Below are 27,036 nucleotides of genomic sequence, written 5' to 3' on the forward strand. Positions count from 1 at the left end.
CTTGCCATGGAAAGGAATAAGAAGGATTGAAGGAAGGCAGTAGGAAACCAGAGATCCAACAGGGACAAGCATCTCCAGACACTTATCTGAAATTCCCACCATTGAATTACATGAGTAACTCTATCTTTATTTTTTGCTTATTTATTATGAATATTCGAAAACTCCATAACATTTACTATCCGCCTAACTGAGATTTACAAGATGACTATAGCTTGCTTCATACCAACAATCTCCGTGGGATCGACCCTTACTCACGTAAGGTATTACTTGGACGACCCAGTGCACTTGCTGGTTAGTTGTGCGGAGTTGTGACTAAGTGTGATTCACGTTTGAGAGCGCTACCAAGTTCATTGGTGCCATTGTTGACGATCACAATTTCATGCACCAAGTTTTTGGCGCCGTTGCCGGGGATTGTTCGAGTTTGGACAACTGACGGTTCATCTTATTGCTCAAATTAGGTAATTTTCTTTTTATTTTTTCAAAAAATTTTCAAAAATATTTTTCAAAATTTTTTCTTTGTTTTCGAAAAATTATTCAAAATTTTTAAGAATGAATTCTAGTGTTTCATAAAGTATGTTGAAGCTTGGCTGGCTGTAAAGCCATGTCTAACTCAATTGGATTGAGGCTTCAAAACCATCAGCATAGAGGCAAGTTAATTGGAACATCAATTGTTACATGTCTGATTTATATCTTCTAAAGCTGGCTGGCTATTAAGCCATGCCCAACCCTTGGATTGGAGCTTTAGGCTAATATTGAAATATTCCTGGAATTCTTATTAAAAATTTTGGATTTTTTATTTTCTTTTTTTTCTATATGTTTTTCGAAAAAATTAAAAGAAAATCCAAAAAATCATGAAATCATAAAAAAAACAAAAAAATATATTGTGTTTCTTGTTTGAGTCTTGAGTCAATTTTTAAGTTTGGTGTCAATTGCATATTCATATTGTTCTTGCATTTTTTTTTCGAAAAATTCATGCATTCATGGTGTTCTTCATGATCTTCAAGTTGTTCTTGGTAAGTCTTCTTGTTTGATCTTGATGTTTTCTTGTTTTGTATTTTTTGTTGTTTATCATTTGCATTTTTCGTTTGTTAGAGTCCAAGCATTAAAGATTTCTAAGTTTGGTGTCTTGCATGTTTTCTTTGCATCAAAAATTTTTCAAAAATATGTTCTTGATGTTCATCATGATCTTCAAGGTGTTCTTGGAGTTCATCTTGACATTCATAGTGTTCTTGCATGCATCATTGGTTTTGATACAAAATTTTCATGTTTTGGGTCATATTTGTGTTTTTCTCTCTCATCATTAAAAATTCAAAAATAAAAAAATATATCTTTTCCTTATTTCTCTCAAAAATTTGAAATTTTGGGTTGACTTGGTCAAAAATTTTTAAAATAAATTGTTTTCTTGTTAGTCAAGTCAAAATTTCAATTTTAAAAATCTTATCTTTTCAAAACTTTTTCAAAACTCAAATCTTTTTCATTTTTTTATATATTTTCGAAAATTTCTTTTAAATTGATTTTCAAAATCTTTTTTTTATCTTTATGTCATAATTTTCGAAATTACACTAACAATTAATATGATTGATTCAAAAATTTGAAGTTTGTTACTTTCTTGTTAAGAAAGGTTCAATCTTTAAATTATAGAATGATATCTTTTAGTTTCTTGTTTGTTATGTAATTAATTTTAAATTAAATCTTTTTCAACCATATCTTTTTAATCATATCTTCTTATCATATCTTTTTATATCATATCTTTTTCAAAATTTTATCTTTTTCAAAAATTTGATTTCAAAATATCTTATCTAACTTCTTATCTTCTTATCTTTTCAAAATTGATTTTAAAATCTTTTTCAACTAACTATTTGACTTTTTGTTTGTTTCTTATCTTTTTCAAAACCACCTAACAACTTTTCTCTCTCTAATTTTCAAAAATACCTCCCTCTTTTTCAAAAATTCTTTTTAATTAATTAATTGTTTTAAATTTTAGTTTTATCTTCCCTTTTATTTTCGAAAATCATTTAACTCCTTTTCAAAATTTAATTTCGAAAATTTCTCCCTCTATCATCTTTTTTTATTTATTTATTCATTTACTAACACCCCTCTTCACCTCTCTTTATCTCAAATCACTGCCCCAATCCTTACCCTTGTGTTTGGATTCTCCTTTCTTTATTCCCTTCTTCTTCTACTAATAATAAGGAACCTCTTTACTGTGACATAGAGGATTCCTCTTCTTTTTTTTTGTTCTCTTCTCTTTCATATGAGCAGGAACAAGGAAAAAGGCATTCTTGTTGAAGCTGATCCAGAACCTGAAAGGACTCTGAAGAGGAAACTAAGAGAACCTAAATTACAACAATCCAGAGACAACCTTGCTGAAAATTTCGAACAAGAAAAGGAGATGGCAGCCGAACCTAACAACAATAATGCAAGGAGGATGCTTGGTGATTATACTACACCTACTTCCAAGTTTGATGGAAGAAGCATCTCAATTCCTGCCATTGGAGCAAACAATTTTGAGCTGAAACCTCAATTAGTTGCTCTAATGCAATAGAACTGCAAGTTTCATGGACTTCCATTAGAAGATCCCTATCAGTTTTTAACTGAATTCTTGCAGATCTGTGAGACTGTAAAGACGAATGGAGTAGATCCTGAAGTCTACAGGCTCATGCTTTTCCCTTTTTTTGTAAGAGACAGAGCTAGAACATGGTTGGATTCACAACCTAAGGATAGCCTGGACTCTTGGGATAAGCTGGTCACGACCTTCTTGGCTAAATTCTTTCCTCCTCAAAAGCTGAGCAAGCTTAGATTGGATGTTCAGACATTCAAACAAAAAGATGGTGAATCCCTCTATGAAGCTTGGGAAAGATACAAGCAGATGACCAAAAGGTGTCCTTCTGACATGCTTTCAGAATGGACCATTCTGGATATATTCTATTATGGTCTGTCTGAGTTCTCTAAGATGTCACTGGACCATTCTGCAGGTGGATCCATTCACCTAAAGAAAACGCCTGCAGAAGCTCAAGAACTTATTGACATGGTTGCAAATAACCAGTTCATGTACACTTCTGAGAGGAATTCCGTGAATAATGGGACGCCTCAGAGGAAGGGAATTCTTGAGATTGATGCTCTGAATGCCATATTGGCTCAGAACAAAATATTGACTCAGCAAGTCAACATGATTTCCCAAAGTCTGAATGGATGGCAAAATGCATCCAACAGTACTAAAGAGGCATCTTTCGAAGAAGAAGCTTATGATCCTGATAACCCTGCAATAGCAGAGGTAAATTACTTAGGTGAACCTTATGGAAATACCTACAATTCATTATGGAGAAATTATCCAAATTTCTCATGGAAGGATCAACAAAAGCCTCAACAAGGATTTAATAATGGTGGACGAACTAGGCTCAGCAATAGCAAGCCCTTTCCATCATCTTCTCAGCAACAGACAGAGAATTCTGAGCAAAGCACTTCTAACTTAGCAAATTTAGTCTCTGATCTGTCTAAGGCCACTTTAAGTTTCATGAATGAAACAAGGTCATCCATCAGAAATCTGGAGGCACAAGTGGGCCAGCTGAGTAAGAAAATCACTAAAACTCCTCCTAGTACTCTCCCAAGCAATACAGAAGAGAATCCAAAGAGAGAGTGCAAGGCCATTGATATAGTCAATATGGCCGAATGCAAGGAGGAAGGGGAGGAAGGGGAGGACGTGAGTCTCAATGAGGAAGACCTCATGGGACGTCTCCCAACCAAGAAGGAGTTCCCTATTGAGGACCCAAAGGAATCTGAGGCTCATATAGAGACCACGGAGATTCTATTAAACCTCCTTCTGCTAATCATGAGCTCTGAAGACTATTCTTCCTCTGAAGAGGATGAAGATGTAACTGGAGAGCAAGATGCTCAATATCTATGAGTTATCATGAAGCTGAATGCCAAATTGTTTGGTAATGAGACTTGGGAAGGTGAACCTCCCTTGCTCATTGGTGAACTAGATACATGGGTTCAGCAAACTTTACCTCGAAAGAAACAAGATCCTGGCAAATTCTTAATACCCTGTACCATAGGCACCATGACCTTTGAAAAGGCTCTGTGTGACCTGGGGTCAAGCATAAATCTTATGCCACTCTCTGTAATGGGGAAGCTGGGGATCATTGAGGTACAGCCTACCTTATTCTCATTATAATTGGCAGACAAGTCAGTAAGACAAGTTTATAGATTAGTAGAGGACGTGTTAGTAAAGGTGAAAGGCCTTTACATTCCTGCTGATTTCATAATCTTAGACACTAGGAAGGAGGAGGATGAATGCATCATCCTTGGAAGACCTTTCCTAGCCACAGCAGAAGCTGTGATAGATGTTAACAGAAGAGAATTAGTCCTTCAATTGAATTGGGACTACCTTGTGTTTAAGGTACACGGCTATCCTTCTGTAACAAGGGAGAGTAAGCATGCAGAGCTTCTCTCAGTATAGAGTCAAACAGAGCCCCCACAGTCAAACTCTAAGTTTGGTGTTGGGAGGCCACAACCAAACTCTAAGTTTGGTGTTGAATCCCCACAACCAAACTCTAAGTTTGGTGTTGGGACTATACAACATTGACCTAATCACCTGTGTGACTCCATGAGAGCCCACTATCAAGCTATTGACATTAAAGAAGCGCTTATTGGGAGGCAACCCAATTTTTATTTATCTAATTTTATTTTATTTTCATTGTTCTTTTATGTTTTATTAGGTTCATGATCATGTGGAGTCACGAAAAAAATATTAAAATTAAAAACAGAATCAAAAACAGCAGAAGAAAAATCACACCCTGGAGGAAGGACCTACTGGCGTTCAACGCCAGTAAGGAGCATCTGGCTGGCGTTCAACGCCAGAACAGAGCATGGATCTAGCGTTGAACGCCAGAAACAAGCAACATCCAGGCGTTCAAATGCCAGGAATGCACCCTGAGGAGAGCTGGCGCTGAACGCCAGAAACAAGCATGGAACTGGCGTTCAACGCCAGAAACATGCTGCACATGGGCGTTGAACGCCCAGAACATGCATCACTTCGGCGTTTGAATGCCAGAATTGCATGCAAAGGCATTTTACATGCCTAATTGGTGCAGGGATGTAAATCCTTGACACCTCAGGATCTGTGGATCCCACAGGATCATCTCAGGATCTGTGGACCCCACAGGATCCCCACCTACCATATTCTCCCCTCTTCTCAGCATTCATCCTCTCTTCTTCACCAATCACCTCAATCTCTCTTCCCTATTATCTCTTCACCACTCACACCCATCATCTCTTTCCCACCCAAAGCCACCCTCCATAGCTGAATACACACCTATCTCCCTCTCCTCCATATCTTCTTCTTCTTCTATTATTTCTTCTTTTGCTTGAGGGCGAGCAACATTCTAAGTTTGGTGTTGTAAAAGCATAGCTTTTTGCTTTTCCATAACCATTGATGGCACCTAAGGCCAAAGAAACCTCAAAAAAAAGAAGAAGAAAAAGGAAAGACAATTGCTTCTACCTCTGAGTCATGGGAGATAGAGAGATTCATCTCAAGGGTCCATAGCTCAGTAATAGAGCATTTGACTGCACATCAAGAGAGCATGAGGAATTCCCTCATCAAGAAATCCCTGAGATACCTCAGGGGATATATTTTCCTCCACACAACTATTGGGAGCAACTAAGGATAAGAGCACCAAAATCACTAGGGGATCAAGCAACAGAGACAAGGAAGAGACATAAAGGAGCTCAAAAAGCACCATTAGTCCTTCAAAAAGGCGCCACCCTCACTAAGGTGGACTCATTCCTTAACCTCCTTGTTCTTAATTCTCTGTTTTTCGATTTTTATGCTATATGTTTGTTTATGTTTTGTGTCTCTACTTCATGATCATTAGTATTTAGTAACTATATCTTAAGGCCATGAATAATTCCATGAATCCTTCACCTTTCTTAAAATGAAAAATGTTTTTAATACAAAAGAACAAGAAGTACATGAGTTTCGAATTTATCCTTGAAATTAGTTTAATTATATTGATGCGGTAACAATACTTTTTGTTCTCTGAATGAATGCTTGAACAGTGCATATTTTTGATCTTGTTGAATGTTAAAGTTGTTGGCTCTTGAAAGAATGATGAACAAAGAGAAATGCTATTGATAATCTGAAAAATCATGAAATTGATTCTTGAAGTAAGAAAAAGCAGTGAAAAAGCAAAAGCTTGCGAAAAAAAATAGAAAGAAAAAAAAAATAAAAAGCAAGCAGAAAAAGCCAATAGCCCTTAAAACCAAAAGGCAAGGGTAAAAAGGATCCAAGGCTTTGAGCATCAATGGATAGGAGGGCCCAAGGAAATAAAATCCAAGCCTAAGCGGCTAAATCAAGTTGTCCCTAACCATGTGCTTGTGGCATGCAGGTCCAAGTGAAAAGCTTGAGACTGAGTGGTTAAAGTCGTGATCCAAAGCAAAAAGAGTGTGCTTAAGAGCTCTGGACACCTCTAACTGGGGACTCTAGCAAAGCTGAGTCACAATCTGAAAAGGTTCACCCAATCATGTGTCTGTGGCATTTATGTATCCGGTGGTAATACTGGAAAACAAAATGCTTAGGGCCACGGCCAAGACTCAAAAAAGTAGCTGTGTTCAAGAATCAACAAGGAGAATCAATAACACTATCTGAAATTCTAAGTTCCTAGAGATGCCAATCATTCTAAACTTCAAGGGAAAAAGTGAGATGCCAAAACTGTTCAGAGGCAAAAAGCTACAAGTCCCGCTTATCTAATTAGAATTAATATTCATTGATATTTTTGGAAGTATAGTATATTCTCTTCTTTTTATCCTAATTTATTTTCAGTTGCTTGGGGACAAGCAACAATTTAAGTTTGGTGTTGTGATGAGCGGATAATTTATACGCTTTTTGGCATTGTTTTTAGGTAGTTTTTAGTAGGATCTAGCTACTTTTAGGGATGTTTTCATTAGCTTTTATGTAAAATTCACATTTCTGGACTTTACTATAAGTTTGTGTGTTCTTCTGTAATTTTAGGAAATTTCTGGCTGAAATTGAGGGACCTGAGCAAAACTCTGATAAAAGGGCTGACAAAGGACTGCTGATGCTGTTGGAATCTGACCTCCCTGCACTCGAAATGGATTTTCTGGAGATAAAGAACTCCAAATGGCGCGATCTCAACGGAGTTGGAAAGTATACATCCAGAGCTTTCTAGAAATATATAATAGTCCATACTTTATTCGAGATTTGATGATGTAAACTGGCGCTCAACGCCAGTTCCATGCTGCATTCTGGAGTCAAACGCCAGAAACACGTCACGAACCAGAGTTGAATGCCAAAAATACGTTACAACTTGGCGTTCAACTCCAAGATAAGCCTCAGCTCGTGTAAAGATCAAGTTCAGCCCAAGCACACACCAAGTGGGCCCCGGAAGTTGATTTCTGCATCAATTACTTACTTCTGTAAACCCTAGTAGCTAGTCTAGTATAAATAGGATATTTTACTATTGTATTAGATATCTTTGGTCTTAGTTTTATTTTATTATTCATCTTAGGAGACTATTGATCACGTTTTGGGGGCTGGCCATTCGGCCATTCCTGAACCTTCATCACTTATGTATTTTTAACGGTGGAGTTTTTACACACCATAGATTAAGGGTGTGGAGCTCTGCTGTACCTCAAGTTTCAATGCAATTACTACTATTTTCTATTCAATTTCGCTTGTTCTTATTCTAAGATATTCGTTGCACTTCAACATGATGAATGTGATGATCCGTGACACTCATCATCATTCTCACCTATGAATGCGTGACTGACAACCACTTCCGTTCTCACCTATGGCGCTGGTGCACGAAATTGCAATCACACTTTTGCAATTCCGCACAACTAACCAGCAAGTGCACTGGGTTGTCCAAGTAATACCTTACGTGAGTAAGGGTCGATCCCACGGAGATTATCGGCTTGAAGCAAGCTATGGTTATCTTGTAACTCTTAGTCAGGATATCAATAATTCTCAGGTTTAATTGTGAAAAGTAAAAGAACAAGAAATAAATACTTGTTTTGCAGTAATGGAGAACAGGCTGAGGTTTTGGAGATGCTCTATCTTCTGAATCTCTGCTTTCCTACTGTCTTCTTCTTCAAGCACGCAAGGCTCCTTCCATGGCAAGCTGTATGTAGGGTTTCACCGTTGTCAATGGCTACCTCCCATCCTCTCAGTGAAAATGTTCAACGCGCTCTGTCACAACACGGCTAATCATCTGTCGGTTCTCAATCAGGTTGTAATAGAATCCAGTGATTCTTTTGCGTCTGTCACTAACGCCCAGCCCTCAGGAGTTTGAAGCTCGTCACAGTCATTCAATCCTTGAATCCTACTCAGAATACCACAGACAAGGTTTAGACCTTCCGGATTCTCTTGAATGCCGCCATCAATTCTAGCTTATACCACGAAGATTCTGATTAAAGAATCCAAGAGATATCTACTCAATCTAAAGTAGAATGGAGGTGGTTGTCAGGCACATGTTCATAGGTGAGAATGATGATGAGTGTCACGAATCATCACATTCATCAAGTTTAGGTGCAAGTGATATCTTAGAATAGAAACAAGCGTGATTGAATGAAAAAACAGTAGTAATTGCATTAACCCATCAAGACACAGCAGAGCTCCTCACCCCCAACCAAGGGGTTTAGAGACTTATGTCGTAGAAGATACAAAAAGAAACGTGTAAAGTGTCATGAGGTCGAGATACAATATCAAAAGGTCCTATTAATAGTGAACTAGTAACCTAGGGTATACAGAAATGAGTAAAAGACGTGAAAATCCACTTTCGGGGTCCACTTGGTGTGTGCTTGGGCTGAGCATTGAAGCTTCCATGTGTAGAGACTTTTTCTTGAGTTAAACGCCAGCTTTTATGCCAGTTTGGGCGTTTAACTCCAACTTTTGTGCCAGTTCCGGCGTTTAACGCCGGGATTTCTGAAGCTGATTTGCAACGCCGGTTTGAGCCATCAAATCTCGGGTAAAGTATGGACTATTATCATTGCTGAAAAGCCCAGGATGTCTACTTTTCAACGCAATTAAGAGCGCGCCAATTGGGCTTCTGTAGCTCTAGAAAATTCACTTCGAGTGCAGGGAGGTCAGAATCCAACAGCATCTGCAGTCCTTTTCAGCCTCTGAATCAGATTTTTGCTCAGGTCCCTCAATTTCAGCCAGAAAATACCTGAAATCACAGAAAAACACACAAACTCATAGTAAAGCCTAGAAAAGTGAATTTTAAATAAAAACTAATAAAAATGTAATAAAAACTAACTAAAATATACTAAAAACATACTAAAAACAATGCCAAAAAGCGTATAAATTATCCGCTCATCACAACACCAAACTTAAATTGTTGCTTGTCCTCAAGCAACTGAAAATAAAAATAGAATAAAAAGAAGAGAATATACTATAGACTCCAAAATATCAAAGAAACTTAGCTCCAATTAGATGAGCGGAACTAGTAGCTTTTTGCTTCTGAACAGTTTTGGCATCTCACTTTATCCTTTGAAGTTTAGAATGATTGGCATCTATAGGAACTCAGAACTCAGATAGTGTTACTGATTCTCCTAGTTAAGTATGATGATTCTTGAACATAGCTACTTTATGAGCCTTGGCTGTGGCCCAAAGCACTTTGTCTTCCAGTATTACCACAGACACATACTTGGGTGAACCTTTTCAGATTGTGACTTAGCTTTGCTAGAGTCCCCAATTAGAGGTGTCCAGGGTTCTTAAGCACACTCTTTTTGTCTTGGATCACAAATTTATATATATATATATATATATATATATATATATATATATATATATATATATATATTTTCGTTTTTCTCTTTTCTCTCTTTTTTTTGTATTCACTGCTTTTTCTTGCTTCAAGAATCATTTTTATGATTTTTCAGATCCTCAATAACATTTCTCCTTTTCCATCATTCTTTCCAGAGCCAACAATTTTAACATTCTTAGAACAACAAATTCAAAAGACATATGCACTATTCAAGCATTCATTCAGAAAACAAAAAGTATTGTCACCACATCAAACTAATTCAACTAGTTTCAAAGATGAATTTGAAATCCTATACTTCTTGTTCTTTTGTGATTAAAGCATTTTTCATTTAAGAGAGGTGATGGATTAATAGGACATTCATAGCTTTAAGACATGAACCTTAAATTTTATTAATCATGAATTAAGAACAAGACTCAAAAATAGATATAAGATAAGACTAATAGTAATAGAAAACAGAATTTTAAATGACTCTAAAATAGACTCCTAATGATAGAGGTTATCACAGAGTTAGGACTCAACAACCTTGATTTTGAGAAGTGGATGCTCCCTCAACTTGTGGGGTATTTGACCCTTTAAGGGAGAGCTTTTGGCGCTTCAACTCCTGTAGCTCATGCCCCTGCTTCTCTTGTTCCTTCAGCAATTTGCAGAGCATGCAGTTTTGATTCTGCTGTTCTTCCTTAATTTGTTCCATAGCTTCTTGCAGCTTGGCAACAGATGCTTCTAGACGAGTCCAGTAGTCAATTTCAGGAAGTTCAGGGAGGAACTCCTGCGCCCTCCTTTTGATAGAGTTATCTTGCATTTGTCCTTCCATTGACCTCTTGGTGATTGGGTGCTCAATTGGGATAAATTCATCTACTCCTATCCTCACCCCAGCATCTTTACATAGCAAAGAGATTAAGCTTGGATAAGCCAGTTTGGCTTCAGTGGAGTTCTTGTTTGCAATTGTGTAAATCTCACAAGCAATCAGATGATGAATCTCCACTTATTTTCCCAGCATAATACAATGAATCATCACTGCTCTCTTGATAGTAACCTTAGAACGGTTACTAGTGGGCAAGATAGAACGCCCTATGAAGTCCAACCAGCCTCTTGCAACTGGTTTGAGATCTCCCCTCTTGAGTTGGTTTGGGACACCTTTTGAATTGGTCATCCACTTGGTTCCAGGGAGGCACCTTTACTGGCGTTAAACGCCCAGAATGGTGCCCATTCTGGCGTTTAACGCCCAAAGTACCCCTTACTGGCATTTTTTCGCCAGCAAGCTCCTTTTCTCTGCTTTTTGCACTGAATCCTTCTGTAACTCTGTGAATTCCTTCAACTTTGATGATCCCCCTTTGAGAATATGTATCAAACTTTTATTAAACAAAACATATAACCTGCTAATCACTGGGTTGCCTCCCAGCAAGCGCTTCTTTATTGTTTTTAGCTGGACCTTCACTGAGAATCATTCAAGCCTCAGTTTTGAGCATTCTTGCTCAAAATTGCTTTCAAGATAATGCTTGATCCTCTGTCCATTAACAATGAACTTTTTATCAGAATCAGTATCCTGAAGCTCAACATATCCAAATGGTGACACTTCTGTAATCACATATGGACCCCTCCATCGGGATTTAAGTTTTCCTGGGAATAGTTTGAGCCTAGAGTTGAAGAGCAGAACTTTTTGTCCTGGCTCAAAGACTCTGGATGACAACTTCTTGTCATGCCACTTCTTTGTAAATCATGTTGCTTGTATGCGAAGTTTGTATTCGTAGGTTTTGATGAATGACAAACCAACAAACGACATGAAAGACAAACCAACAAACAACTTGAATGAACAAGCATGTTGAAAGATCAACCAACATTCAACGTTGAGGAATGAAGAGTTGAAAGCAACACAACAACAACAAGAAACTCAAGTCCACAACATTTGAAGACAAGTATAGTGTCTTAGGACTTAGGTAACTTCTTGTTAAGAACCAATTGCTAAATCTCTCAACACACACTCACAAAATGTTTTGATGCACATCTTGCAATTCGATGCTAGCCAAATGGTTTAAAACTTGTTTTCAAAGGTACAAAAGCATAGGAATTGACTCCAACAAGTTTGAGATCAATCCTAAATATTTTGAAGTGGTTTTAAGCCATTCTTTAAGGTTTGCATCGATGCACACTCATCTTGCATCGATGCAAAGCATGCGACGACTTGTTGCATCGATGCAAAGATGTTTGCATCGATGCAACTGGTGGACGAAATTGTGATCACTTGTTCTTTATACTTTAAGGATGTTTACTCTTAGGGCACTGTTTATTTTCACAACTCCGTTCAACTAACCAGCAAGTGTACTGGGTCGTCCAAGTAATAACCTTACGTGAGTAAGGGTCGAATCCACAGAGATTGTTGGTATGAAGCAAGCTATGGTCACCTTGTAAATCTCAGTCAGGCGGATTAAACATGATACTTAATTAGATTCAAATAATAAAATTAAAATAATAAAAGGGATAGAATACTTATGTAGATTCGTTAGTAGAGGTATCAGTTAAGTATATGAAGATGCTGTGTGACTCAAGGACGCCTGCCTTCCCACTGCTTCTACTCAATCCTTCTTCTTACTCCTTTCCATGGCAAGCTTTGTATAGGGGTTCACCATCAGCTGTGGCTACTTTCTTCCTCTCGGGGAAATATCCTATGCGGCTGTCACTCGCACAGCTAACCAGTCTGGAGGCATCACCCATGGTTGATGGCTACATCCCATCCTCGCAGTGAAAGCTAATGCTCACGCACTCTGTCACAGTACGGCCAATCACCGGTTGGTTCCCGCTCCTACTGGAATAGAATCCATTGATTCTTTTGCATCTGTCACTAACGCCCAGCAGGTTACAGGTTTGAAGCACGTCACAGTCATTCATTACCGGAATCCTACTCGGAATACCACAGACAAGGTTAGACTTTCCGGATTCCCAGGATCCTACTCGGAATACCACAGACAAGGTGAGACTTTCCGGATCCTCATAAATGCCGCCATCCATCTAGCCTATACCACGAAGATTCTGTTGGGGAATCTAAGAGATACACATTCAAGCTCTGTTGCATGTAGAACGAAAGTGGTTGTCAATCACGCGCGTTCATCAGTGAGAATGATAATGAGGGTTATCTGACTCATCACATTCATCATGTTCTTGGGTACGAATGAATATCTGGAATAAGAATAAAAGAGGAATTGAATAAAAGAAAATAGAATTTCATTAATACTTGAGGTACAGCAGAGCTCCACACCCTTAATCTATGGTGTGCAGAAACTCCACCGTTGAAAATACATAAGCAAAAGAGGTTCAGGCATGGCCGAATGGCCAGCCCTCTCCATGATCAAGTGACCGAATGAATAATGAGTTAAAGTGGTCAAAAGATATCTCATACAATAGTTAAATGTTCTATTTATAATAAACTAACTCCTAGGGTTTACATGAGTAAATAATTGATGCATAAATCCACTTCCGGGGCCCACTTGGTGTGTGCTTGGGCTGAGCTTGATCAATCCACGAGCTGAGGCATTTCTTGGCGTTGAACTTTGAGTTATGACGTGTTTTGGGCGTTCAACTCCGGATCATGACGTTTTTCTGGCGTTTAACTCCAGACAGCAGCATGTACTTGGCGTTCAACGCCAAGTTACGTCGTCATTCTTCGAATAAAGTATGGACTATTATATATTGCTGGAAAGCCCTGGATGTCTACTTTCCAACGCCGTTGAGAGCGCGCCAATTGGAGTTCTGTAGCTCCAGAAAATCTATTTCGAGTGCAGGGAGGTCAGAATCCAACAGCATCAGCAGTCCTTTTGTCAGCCTTTTTCAGAGTTTTGCTCAAATCCCTCAATTTCAGCCAGAATTTACCTGAAATCACAGAAAAACACACAAACTCATAGTAAAGTCCAGAAATGTGAATTTAACATAAAAACTAAGGAAAACATCCCTAAAAGTAGCTTGAACTTACTAAAAACTACTTAAAAATAATGCCAAAAAGCGTATAAATTATCCGCTCATCAGCAACCTAGCTGAAAATTCAAATTTCAGCTTCAAAGACACATTTGCATCGATGCAAAGTGTTATGCATCGATGCAAATGATTCAAAAACATAAAAAACGGCTAGTTTTGACAAAAAGGCTCCATCCCATTAACTCCCCAACGTTTCTAAGGTTTGGGGAGTCTATAAATAGATGGATTGAAGCCTTATTTCACATACTTGAGGATTTGCAAACTATCTTGTTCATATTCTTTCATTCTACACATTTTTTTAAGGTGTTATAATACACAATTTGAGAGAGCAATATCAATTGGTTCAATAGTGCTAAACTTGTAATCATACACTCTTCTAGAGAGTACTCATTTCATCTCAACAATTCTTTGAGAATTGTTTTCTTGTACACTTTGTAAATTGGAGTGTGATCTCCAAGGTTGAGTCAAGAGTTATAAACACTATAGTCGGTGAGGATACCAAAGAGGTATACTAAGTACTCAAGGCAAATCTTAGAGAAGGTATCTCTAAGTGGAGTGGGTTAGTATACGAGTGGTGATCATATACCGTAAGGTGTTAGAAACTAAGGACTCGGATTGTAAAAGGTTTTGCGCGAGCACCTTGAAGCTTGGCAATAGTGGAACTTCTCAATAGCGATTGAGAAAGAAAGTGGACGTAGGACAAGGATTGTGCCGAACCACTCTAAATAGCGTTTGCATCTCTCCAAACTCATCTCTTTAATATTATTGTCTTTTACCTTTGAGCAAATAAATTGTGATCGAAAAGTAGCTTCGTAAGTACTTAAGGAATAGCTTAAGTCCGATTGGTGAAAAGCTTGATCAATTTATTTGAGTTGGTGTCTATTGGAAAGTAAAAGCTCCTTATAAATGCTTAGCAATTGAGTTAAGCTCTTGGAAAAATACTAGTACAATAACACTTTTGTATATTGTCTTTAACTTTCGCAAAAAGATTCATTGTTGTTGCAATACTCAATTCACCCCCCCTCTTGAGTAATTGTGCATAGGTTCTACAAGTGGTATCAGAGCTTAACCCTTTGAAAGACTTAACCGTTTAAGGGAAAAGATCATGGCAAGCACAAGCTTTAACAACAACAACACTAGTGAAGGTAACTCAACCGCTAGACCTCCTCTTTTTAGCGGAACAAATTACTCTTATTGGAAAAATAAGATGAGAATTTGGATCCGTTCTCAAGATGTGAGAATTTGGAAAGTGATTGAGAATGGAAATCACATTCCAACAAAGACAACAAGCGCTAAAGAAGGAGAAGTCTCCGTCTCAAAGCAAGTACCGAAAGGAGAAGATGAATATAGTGACGATGATTGGAAGAAAGTGGCAATGAATGATAAAGCCATCAACTTCATTCATTGTGCACTTAACGAGCATGATTATATGAAGATCTCTACATGTGAAACCGCTAAAGAGATTTGGGATAAACTCCAAATCACTTACGAAGGAACCGACCACGTTAAAGAATCAAAGGTATTTATGTTGGTTCATGAATGGGAAAATTTTAAAATGAAAGATGAAGAGAGCATTGAAGAAGCTCTTGAAAGACTCTCCAAGGTCTTCAACAATCTAAGCATGCTTGGCACAAAATACAATGATAAACAAATTGTGACCAAGGTGCTTACAAGCCTTACACCAAAATGGAACTCCAAAGTGAACGCCATTGTGGAAGGAAGGCTCTATGATCAACTTACATTTGATCAACTACGAGGTAATCTTCTCACCTATGAAATGACTATGCTAAATAGACAAAAAGGTGAAGAAAGCAAGAAGAAAAGTCTCGCCCTTAAAACAACATCACTACAAGAAGAGAGTGATGATAATGAAGAAGAAGGAGATGAAGAATTTGCACTCTTATTAAAAGATTCAATAAGTTTGCAATGAAGAAAAACTTCAAGAGCAAAACAAAGGTACCAAAATGCTATGAGTGTGGAGAAGTTGGACACATCAAACCCAATTGTCCAAAACTTCAAAAGGAGGACAAAAACAAGAAATTTAAGAAGAAGGAGAAAGCATACATATCATGGGAGAACGAGGATGAATCCGACTCCGATGACGACGAGGTTGCAAATCTTTGCTTAATGGCAAGCGAAGAAAAGGTTAGTGATGACAACTCCACTTCTTTTAATTTACAAGATGAATATGATGCCTTACTTGAGGTGTACACAAAACTTACCCAAGATTATTCTCTCCTAAAGAAAAGAATATGGATCTTTTAAAACAAAATGAGATGTTGAAAAACGAGAATATCAATCTTGGAAAAGATAAGTGTAGCACAAGTAGTGATCCATACAAATCTTGTAAAATGCATGAAAATGAAATTACAAATCTTAAGAACACTTTAGCTAAGTTCAATGAATCTTCAAAGAACTTAGATAAAATGTTGAAAAACCAAAAGCATGTTCATAATAAGGAAGGTTTAGGTTTTGAAAAAGGAAAATTTAAAAATACTAAAACTCCTATTAGGCAACCGCAAGCCCAAAAGGCAAGCATGCCTAAAAGGAATGAAGCCTTTAAACATCCTCCTCAACATGCTTCATTTAGAAATTATAATCACAATGCATATAGATCAAAAGATGTTGCATTTAGGAAACAACCTAGGCAACCATTTAGAAACATGCATAGGATGCATAATCCAAATGTCATATGTCATTATTGTAATAAAGTAGGTCATATAGCACCCGTATGCTTTACTAGAATTAAACATATAAACTTTCGTAGTCAAGATACGAGATGGGCACCTTATGGGCATTATGCTCATACTAACCATCAAGGACCCAAATTCACTTGGGTACCTAAATCCCAATTTTAATTGTTTTGTAGGTACGTGTTGGAGCTAAGGATACAAATTGGTATGTTGATAGTGGATGCTCCAAACACATGACCGGCGATGAATCAAAGTTCACCGCAATAGAGCCTACAAACGGAGGAAACGTGATCTATGGAGACAACAACACCGGCAAAGTAATCGGCGTTGGAAAAGTTGGTAAAAATTCTTCTACCTCCATAGATAATGTTATACTTGTCAAAGGTCTCAAACATAATCTCATTAGTGTTAGCCAACTTTGTGACAAAGGAAACTTAGTCACCTTTGATTCAAAATGTTGTTTGATAAAAAGGCAAGACACTAATGAAATTGTGCTAATTGGGCACCGTGTTGACAATGTATACATGATTAATCTAAATGAAGTTTCCTCAAATGATGTGAAATGCCTTGTTAGTAAAAATGATGAAACTTGGTTATGGCATCGTAGAGTAGCTCATGCTAACATGGACCATCTTAGCAAGTTGGTCTCTAAAGAGTTAGTAATTGGCTTACCAAAGCTACGTTTTGAAAAAGACGTCCTTTGCGACGCATGTCAAAAGGGAAAACAAGTAAAGGCCTCTTTTAAATCCAAAAACATTGTTTCAACAACAAGGCCATTACAACTTTTGCACATGGATTTATTTGGTCCTTCTAGGACTATGAGCTTTGGTGGCAATTACTATGCTTTAGTTATTGTTGATGATTACTCTCGATTTACATGGACCTTGTTCCTAGCAAACAAGAGTGATGCATTTCGAGCATTCAAAAGATTAGCCAAAGTTATTCAAAATGAAAAGAATTTGCATATATCATCTATTAGAAGTGATCATGGTGGAGAATTTGAAAACAATCTTTTTGAAACTTTTTGTGAAGAAAATGGCATTGAGCATAATTTTTCCTCTCCTAGAACACCACAACAAAATGGTGTGGTTGAAAGGAAAAATCGTCATTTAGAAGAAATGGCGAGAACTATGCTCAATGAGACTAATATTCCTAAGTACTTCTGGGCGGATGCGGTTAGTACCGCGTGTTATGTTATGAATAGGATTATCATTCGACCTATTCTTAAGAAAACACCGTACGAATTGTACAAAGGAAGAAAGCCAAATATTTCCCACCTTCACATCTTTGGTTGTAAATGCTTTATTCTAAATAATGGAAAAGATAACTTAGGCAAATTTGATGCTAAGGCTGATGAAGGAATCTTCTTAGGCTACTCTTTAACTAGCAAAGCTTTTAGAGTATATAATAAATGCATCATGACTATGGAAGAAAGTATTCATGTCGCTTTTGATGAAACTAACCGTTGTTGTGCTAGAAAAGATTTTGATAAAAATGTAGAAAACTTTGATTCACTAAATTTGAATGGTGAAGACAAAGAAAAAGATTTAAATGAAGCCTCTACAAGCTCAACAAAGGATAGTGTTCGTTGAAGAAATTGAACCATCACAAGCACAAATAAATGCACTTCCAAAGGATTGGCGTACTTCAAAGGATCATCCTCTAGACAACGTCATTGGTGATGTTTCGAAAGGGGTAACAACTCGATCCACTTTTAGAAATTTATTTGCATATAGTGCTTTTGTTTCTCAAATTGAACCATCTACCATTGAGTCCGCAATTGATGATGAACATTGGGCTATGGCAATGCAAGAGGAGCTTAACCAATTCAAACGAAATGACGTTTGGGAATTGGTGCCTAAACCAAGTAATCAAACAATTGTAGGAACAAAATGGGTTTTTAGAAATAAACTCGATGAAAATGGTACAATTGTTAGAAACAAAGCTAGATTAGTAGCCAAAGGTTATAATCAAGAGGAAGGCATTGATTATGACGAAACTTATGCTCCCGTAGCTAGATTAGAAGCAATTAGGATGTTACTTGCTTTTGCATCCTCTTATAACTTCAAACTTTATCAAATGGATGTTAAGAGTGCCTTTCTTAATGGTTTCATTCAAGAAGAAGTATATGTTGAACAACCTCCCGGTTTTGAGGATTATGAAAATCCTAATCATGTTTTTAAACTCAAGAAAGCTCTTTATGGTCTTAAACAAGCTCCAAGAGCTTGGTATGAACGTTTGAGCAAGTTTTTAATAGAAAAGGGTTTTAGAAGAGGGAAGGTTGATACAACTTTATTTATCTTGATTGAAAACAAAAATATCCTTTTGGTACAAGTTTACGTCGATGACATAATATTTGGTTCAACTAACGAATCACTTTGCAAGTTTTTCTCAAACCTCATGCAAAGTGAATTTGAAATGTCCATGATGGGCGAACTCAACTTCTTCCTTGGTCTTCAAATCAAACAAGGAAAAGAAGGAACTTTCGTTAGCCAAACCAAATATTGCAAGGAACTGCTCAAAAGATTTGGAATGGACAATGCTAAGGCAATGGACACACCAATGAGCACTACTTGCTACCTTGACAAAGATGAACAAGGTAAAAGCATAGATGTAAAGAAGTATAGAGGCATGATAGGATCATTACTTTATCTAACGGCAAGTAGGCCAGATATCATGTTTAGTGTATGCATGTGTGTGAGATACCAAGCTAATCCTAAGGAATCTCACTTAAGTGCGGTGAAAAGGATTATGAAGTATCTCATAGGAACATTAAATGTTGGATTGTGGTATCCGAAAGGATCCACTTGTGATTTGATTGGTTATTCCGATTCCGATTTTGCCGGTTGCAAATTGGATAGGAAAAGCACTAGCGGCACTTGTCACTTGCTAGGAAACTCTCTTGTTTCATGGCATAGTAAGAAACAAGTAAGTGTAGCCTTGTCTACCGCCGAAGCCGAGTATGTAGCCGCCGGTAGTTGTTGCGCCCAAATTTTATGGATGAAACAACAACTTGTGGACTATGGACTCATGCTTGATCACATTCCTATCAAATGTGATAATACTAGTGCAATAAATTTAACCAAGAATCCGGTTCAACATTCAAGAACTAAGCATATTGAGATTAGACATCACTTCATAAGAGACCATGTTGAAAAGGGTGATGTGGTTATTGAATTTGTCGAAACTAGTAAACAACTAGCGGACATCTTCACTAAACCTTTATGTAAAGAAAGTTTTTTTAACATCCGAAATGAACTTGGTATCTTGGATTCTAATCTAATATGATTTGTTTGAATTCATTGTATTTATATTGCTATTTTTGTATCTCTTACTAACTTAAGCATTGGAGATATCCAATTAGCCATTGTTTTGTAGGTTTATGAGTTGATGAATGAGTGATTAATCTTGAGGTAGATTGAAGAATTTGAAGATTATAAACAATGGAGGATCAACAAATTGAAGTTTATAATGGTTTAAGTGAGTATATACATGATGGAACTCAAAGGATTGAAGAAAGAACCACCAAAGGATGAAAATTTGGTGATTTTGGGCAAAATGATGCATGTTGCATCGATGCAACCAAGCTTTGCATCGATGCAAAGCACACAACGTGCTATGTGCATCGATGCAAACACGACCAAATTGCACAAAAACACATGAATTTGGCATTTTTGAGCAACAAAACCCCACTTTTTCATCATCTTCAACCTCACAACTCATATCCCCACATTCAAACCTCCATAACCTCCAAAACAAGCTCACATATAGCTTCATACAACTCACAAAACTTAGATACCCACTACAAACAAATTACATATTTGAAGTCCCCACATTCTCCTCTACAAAACCCATAAAACAAAATCATCCACAATGCCTAGAATCAAGAGAACCATCAATAAGTCAAAAGGCTCTTCAAGTGTGGTTCCACCTCCAAATGATCATCCTTTGGCAAGGTACTTTGCTTCTAATGAAGATCTTCAATTCTATGAGGCAAGGCTCGCCGGAAGAAAGGAAATTCCTCCGAGGTATTTGGATCTGACCCTTCTTGTCATTCATAAGTTTGATACTCTTAAGGCTATTCTAGTTCATCAAGGCCTCATGGATTTTGTTCAAATTAAGAATAAATATTATCCGGATTTAGTTGCCATAGCCTATAGTACACTCATGATTGAGATTGATGAGGAAAATGAATCAAATTTCACATTATTCTTCAAGATAGGAAGAAAGGATTATAGGCTAGATGGTGATGAGTTAGCCACCATTTGGGAGTTGCCAAATCAAGGTGACTTGTTTCAAGGTGGTAAAACCCCAATTGATGAATGGGGTTATTCAAAGGACAATGCCATGCATTTGTTCAACCTTGTACAAGGAGCTCACTCCAAAATTAGTTACAATTCAATGAGTGCGGAACATAGAACTTTGTTATATCTAGTCACCTATGTATTGCAACCTAGAATATCCGGGCATGCGAATGTAAATGATGAAGATTTGATTGTCATGTGGGCTATGATGAATGGGATTAAGATTAATTGGCCATACTTTATAGTACAACATATGATTAGGCTCAAGATGAAGGATAGGAATGGTGGATTAGGATTCCTTTGCCTATGGTCTAAAGTCTTTGATTATGTTGGTATTGATGTATCAAATGAGATCGCCAAGGAAGTACCACCTCAATCTTGTATCAACACTCATATTCTCAACAAAATGGGAAGAAGAAATGTTGATGAACAAGGTCCTCAAGAGCAAGCTCCTCCACAAGCACCTCAAGCTCAAGAACCACCCTCCTTGGTTGATGTAATGAGAGAATTACAATCCATCAACCAAAACATCCAAAGGATTGAAGTAGAGCATGGTAGGCAACTTGAAGCACTTAATCGTCGTGTGTCTCGTGTAGATCATCGCACGGGTCGCTTGGATCGTCGTATTGATGACTTATATGAGCATTTCGGCATCCACCTACCGTATGAAGAGGATAATGATGATGATGAAGACCAAGATTGATTGTCTCCTCTTCATCAAGTCACTTTTTATTGCTTTATGGTTATTTGATTATATGAATTGTTAAACTAACTCTTAGTAAGCTAAGGATTTCTATTATGGTTTAAATACTTTGATATTTCCTTCATAATTTTGTTTAATGATTAATGCTTGTATGCTTATTTGGTGAATAACTCAAAATAGGCTTGGTACCCCTATTTTAAGTTAATGTGCATGCTTTGATATATTTCACTTCTTTAGGGGGAATTATGCATGCTTGTTATATATAAAAAGAGGAAATCAAATTCTTTTTGAAAAGGGGAATATCTCATCCTTGAGATTAATAGAGAAATTGAACCTAAAAAAAATTCATTATTTTATGCATGCTTCTATGACACATTTCAAACTCCTTTCTTTTTGATAATGTCAAAAGGGGGAAGAAAAGTTTGAGGATATTTGAAGTTTTGAACTTTTGAAAAAGAAGAAGTTTGAGGATTTGAAAAGAAGAAATAAGTTTGCGAAACAATGATTTCAAAAAGACTTCCGCTAAGCAAAAACTTTGATATCTAAATCGTTTTCTTTGATAAACACCCTTTAAGGGAACAAATGCACATATTTAGGGGGAACTCCTGCAAAATTTTTTTTGAAGTCTTCTCCAAAGCTTTCTATAAAACAAAGTGCATTATTGTTGCTTTCAAAATCATTTATAAATGCATATCCTCAAAATTGGTTTGTCATTATCAAAAAGGGGGAAATTGTAAATCATGTTGGTTGTATGCGAAGTTTGTATTCGTAGGTTTTGATGAATGACAAACCAACAAACGACATGAAAGACAAACCAACAAACAACTTGAATGAACAAGCATGTTGAAAGATCAACCAACATTCAACGTTGAGGAATGAAGAGTTGAAAGCAACACAACAACAACAAGAAACTCAAGTCCACAACATTTGAAGACAAGTATAGTGTCTTAGGACTTAGGTAACTTCTTGTTAAGAACCAATTGCTAAATCTCTCAACACACACTCACAAAATGTTTTGATGCACATCTTGCAATTCGATGCTAGCCAAATGGTTTAAAACTTGTTTTCAAAGGTACAAAAGCATAGGAATTGACTCCAACAAGTTTGAGATCAATCCTAAATATTTTGAAGTGGTTTTAAGCCATTCTTTAAGGTTTGCATCGATGCACACTCATCTTGCATCGATGCAAAGCATGCGACGACTTGTTGCATCGATGCAAAGATGTTTGCATCGATGCAACCTAGCTGAAAATTCAAATTTCAGCTTCAAAGACACATTTGCATCGATGTAAAGTGTTATGCATCGATGCAAATGATTCAAAAACATAAAAAAACGGCTAGTTTTGACAAAATGGCTCCATCCCATTAACTCCCCAACGTTTCTAAGGTTTGGGGAGTCTATAAATAGATGGATTGAAGCCTTATTTCACATACTTGAGGATTTGCAAACTATCTTTTTCATATTCTTTCATTCTACACATTTTTTTAAGGTGTTATAATACACAATTTGAGAGAGCAATATCAATTGGTTCAATAGTGCTAAACTTGTAATCATACACTCTTCTAGAGAGTACTCATTTCGTCTCAACAATTCTTTGAGAATTGTTTTCTTGTACACTTTGTAAATTGGAGTGTGATCTCCAAGGTTGAGTCAAGAGTTATAAACACTATAGTCGGTGAGGATACCAAAGAGGTATACTAAGTACTCAAGGCAAATCTTAGAGAAGGTATCTCTAAGTGGAGTGGGTTAGTATACGAGTGGTGATCATATACCGTGAGGTGTTAGAAACTAAGGACTCGGATTGTAAAAGGTTTTGCGCGAGCACCTTGAAGCTTGGCAATAGTGGAACTTCTCAATAGCGATTGAGAAAGAAAGTGGACGTAGGACAAGGATTGTGCCGAACCACTCTAAATAGCGTTTGCATCTCTCCAAACTCATCTCTTCAATATTATTGTCTTTTACCTTTGAGCAAATAAATTGTGATCGAAAAGTAGCTTCGTAAGTACTTAAGGAATAGCTTAAGTCCGATTGGTGAAAAGCTTGATCAATTTATTTGAGTTGGTGTCTATTGGAAAGTAAAAGCTCCTTATAAATGCTTAGCAATTGAGTTAAGCTCTTGGAAAAATACTAGTACAATAACACTTTTGTATATTGTCTTTAACTTTCGCAAAAAGATTCATTGTTGTTGCAATACTCAATTCACCCCCCTCTTGAGTAATTGTGCATAGGTTCTACATTCTTTGCCTTTTCCTTATAAATTTTTGCATTTTCAAAGGCACTGAGTATAAATTCATCTAGCTCATTTAGTTGGAGTAATCTTTTTTCACCAGCTAACTTAGCGTCCAGGTTTAGGAATCTGGTTGCCCAGTAGGCTTTATGTTCCAGTTCCACAGGCAGATGACAGGCCTTGCCATACACAAGTTGGTATGGGGAGGTTCCTATTGGAGTCTTGAATGCTGTTCTGTATGCCCACAGAGCATCATCCAAGTTCTTTGCCCAATCTTTTCTACGGGCAATTACAGTCCATTCTAGGATTCTTTTTAGCTCTCTATTAGAGACTTCAGCTTGCCCATTTGTCTGTGGATGATACGGGGTTGCCACTTTGTGGCTAATTTCATATCGGACCATAGCAGAGTACAGTTGTTTATTGCAAAAATGAGTGCCCCCATCACTGATTAGTACTCTGGGAACACCAAACCTGCTGAAGATGTGTTTCTGGAGGAATTTCAGCACGGTCTTAGTATCATTAGTGGGTGTAGCAATTGCTTCTACCCATTTAGATACATAGTCCACTGCCACCAGAATGTAAGTGTTTGAGTATGATAGTGGGAACGGACCCATAAAGAAAATCCCTCATACATCAAACAATTCAATCTCTAAGATCCCTTGTTGAGGCATGGCGTATCCATGAGGCAAGTTACCAGCTCTTTGGCAACTGTCACAGTTACGCACAAACTCTCGGGCATCTCTATAGGGAATAGGCCAGTAGAAGCCACATTGGAGGACCTTAGTGGCTATTCGCTCACTTCCGAAATGTCCCCCATACTGTGATCCATGGCAGTGCCATAGGATCCTTTGTGCTTCCTCTCTGGGTACACATCTACGGATCATTCCGTCTGCACATCTCTTAAAGAGATATGGCTCATCCCATAGGTAGTACTTGGCATCTGAAATTAATTTCTTTCTTTGCACCCTGCTGTACTCCTGGGGTATGAAACTCACAGCTTTGTAATTTGCAATATCTGCAAACCATGGAGCTTCCTGAATGGCAAAAAGTTGCTCATCTGGGAAGGTCTCAGAGATCTCAGTAGAAGGGAGGGATGCCCCAGCTACTGGTTCTATTCGGGACAGATGATCAGCTACTTGGTTCTCTGTCCCTTTTCTGTCTCTTATTTCTATATCAAACTCTTGCAGAAGCAACACCCATCTTATGAGCCTGGGTTTTGAATCCTGCTTTGTGAGTAAGTACATAAGAGCATCATGGTCAGTGTACACAATCACCTTTGATCCTACTAGATAGGATCTAAACTTGTCAATGGCATAGACCACTGCAAGTAACTCTTTTTCTGTGGTTGTGTAATTCTTCTGTGCATCATTTAGAACACGGCTGGCATAATAAATGACGTACAGAAGCTTGTTATACATCTGTCCCAACACTGCACCAATGGCATGGTCACTGGCATCACATATTAGTTCGAATGGCAATGTCCAGTCTGGTGCAGAGATGACTAGTGCTGTGACCAGCTTGGCTTTCAGGGTCTCAAATGCCTGCAGACACTGTGTGTCAAACACAAATGGTGTGTCAGCGGCTAGCAGGTTGCTCAAAGGTTTTGCAATTTTCGAAAAATCCTTTATAAACCTTCTGTAGAATCCTGCGTGCCCCAGAAAGCTTCTGATTGCCTTAACATTGGCAGGTGGTGGTAATTTTTCAATTACCTCTACCTTTGCCTTATCCACCTCTATTCCCTTGCTTGAAATTTTGTGCCCAAGGACAATTCCTTCAGTCACCATAAAGTGACATTTCTCCCAGTTTAAAACCAGGTTAGTCTCTTGGCACCTTTTCAGGACAAGTGCTAGGTGGTTAAGACAAGAGCTGAATGAGTCTCCATATACTGAGAAGTTATCCATGAAGACTTCCAGGAATTTCTCCACCATATCAGAGAAGATGGATAGCATGCATCTCTGAAAAGTTGCAGGAGCATTACACAGACCAAAAGGCATTCTCCTGTAGGCAAACATGCCAGAAGGGCAAGTGAATGCTGTTTTCTCTTGGTCCTGAGGATCTACTGCAATTTGGTTGTAACCTGAATACCCATCCAAAAAGCAGTAATAATCATGACCAGCTAGTCTTTCTAGCATTTGGTCTATGAATGGTAAAGGAAAATGATCCTTTCTGGTGGCTGTATTGAGCCTTCTGTAGTCAATACACATACGCCACCCTGTAACTGTTCTTGTAGGAACCAGTTCATTTTTTTCATTATGAACCACTGTCATGCCTCCCTTCTTGGGGACAACTTGGACAGGGCTCACCCAGGGGCTATCAGAAATAGGATAAATAATCCCAGCCTCTAGTAATTTAGTGACCTCTTTCTGCACCACCTCCTTCATGGCCGGATTTAGCCGCCTTTGTGGTTGAACCACTGGTTTGGCATTATCCTCCAATAGGATCTTGTGCATGCATCTTGCTGGACTAATGCCCTTAAGATCACTTATGGACCACCCAAGAGCTGTCTTGTGTGTCCTTAGCACTGCAATCAGTGCTTCCTCTTCCTGTGGATTTAAAGCAGAGCTTATGATCACTGAAAAAGTGTCACCCTCTCCCAGAAATACATACTTCAGGGATGGTGGTAGTGGTTTGAGCTCAGGTTTGGGAGGCTTATCCTCTTCTTGAGGAATTTTCAAAAATTCTTTTGTTTCCTCTGGTTCTTCATGATCAGGCTGAACATCCTTGAAGATGTCCTCTAGCTCTGATTCTAGACTTTCAGTCATATTGATCTCTTCCACCAAAGAGTCAATAATGTCAGCGCTCATGCAGTCATCTGGTGTGTCTGGATGCTGCATAGCTTTTACAGCATTCAACTTGAACTCATCCTCATTGACTCTCAGGGTTACTTCCCCTTTTTGTACATCAATAAGAGTTCGTCCAGTTGCTAGGAAAGGTCTTCTGTTTCGAGGGTTACCTGAAACTGTAGGTCGATCTCGGACGAGATCTTCTGTGTTGGTCGGAGCCGATGTGTCCGGCAGGTGTACGCCGGCCGGAGCTGGTGTGTCCGACTTGTCGGACTTGGTGGTGGTGCTGATCCTTCGTCCCCGGAGGGTGGGGGGTACCTGCAAGGGACTCCGATGCTTAAGTTAGCAAGGGTATTAAGCAGGTATTGAGTAGAATCAGAGTATGAGTTATACCTGGGTGCTCCAGTGTATTTATAGTGGTGAGACGTGATCTTTTTGGATAAGATAAGTTAGTTATCTTATCTTATCTTTATCTTTGAGTTGAGGTCAGCGTATCTTCAACGGAACCGCCTCTATCCTATAGGCTTGGGCTGCCTTAGAATTCGGGTCGTACTCCTCTATTTGGGCCCTTAACTGG

The 27,036-nt window shown here is 38.0% G+C and overlaps 1 non-coding gene across 1 annotated transcript; it reads right to left on the reverse strand.

Moving 5' to 3' along the window:
• Window positions 1-2,791: 2,791 nt before the first annotated feature.
• On the reverse strand, window positions 2,792-2,899 carry LOC130949749 (small nucleolar RNA R71). The gene has a single exon (XR_009073453.1). It is a non-coding gene; the product is annotated as a small nucleolar RNA R71 (small nucleolar RNA).
• Between the last annotated feature and the right edge of the window lie 24,137 nt (window positions 2,900-27,036).

This window comes from Arachis stenosperma, chromosome 1, assembly GCF_014773155.1.
Source record: "Arachis stenosperma cultivar V10309 chromosome 1, arast.V10309.gnm1.PFL2, whole genome shotgun sequence".
Lineage (NCBI taxonomy): Eukaryota > Viridiplantae > Streptophyta > Magnoliopsida > Fabales > Fabaceae > Arachis > Arachis stenosperma.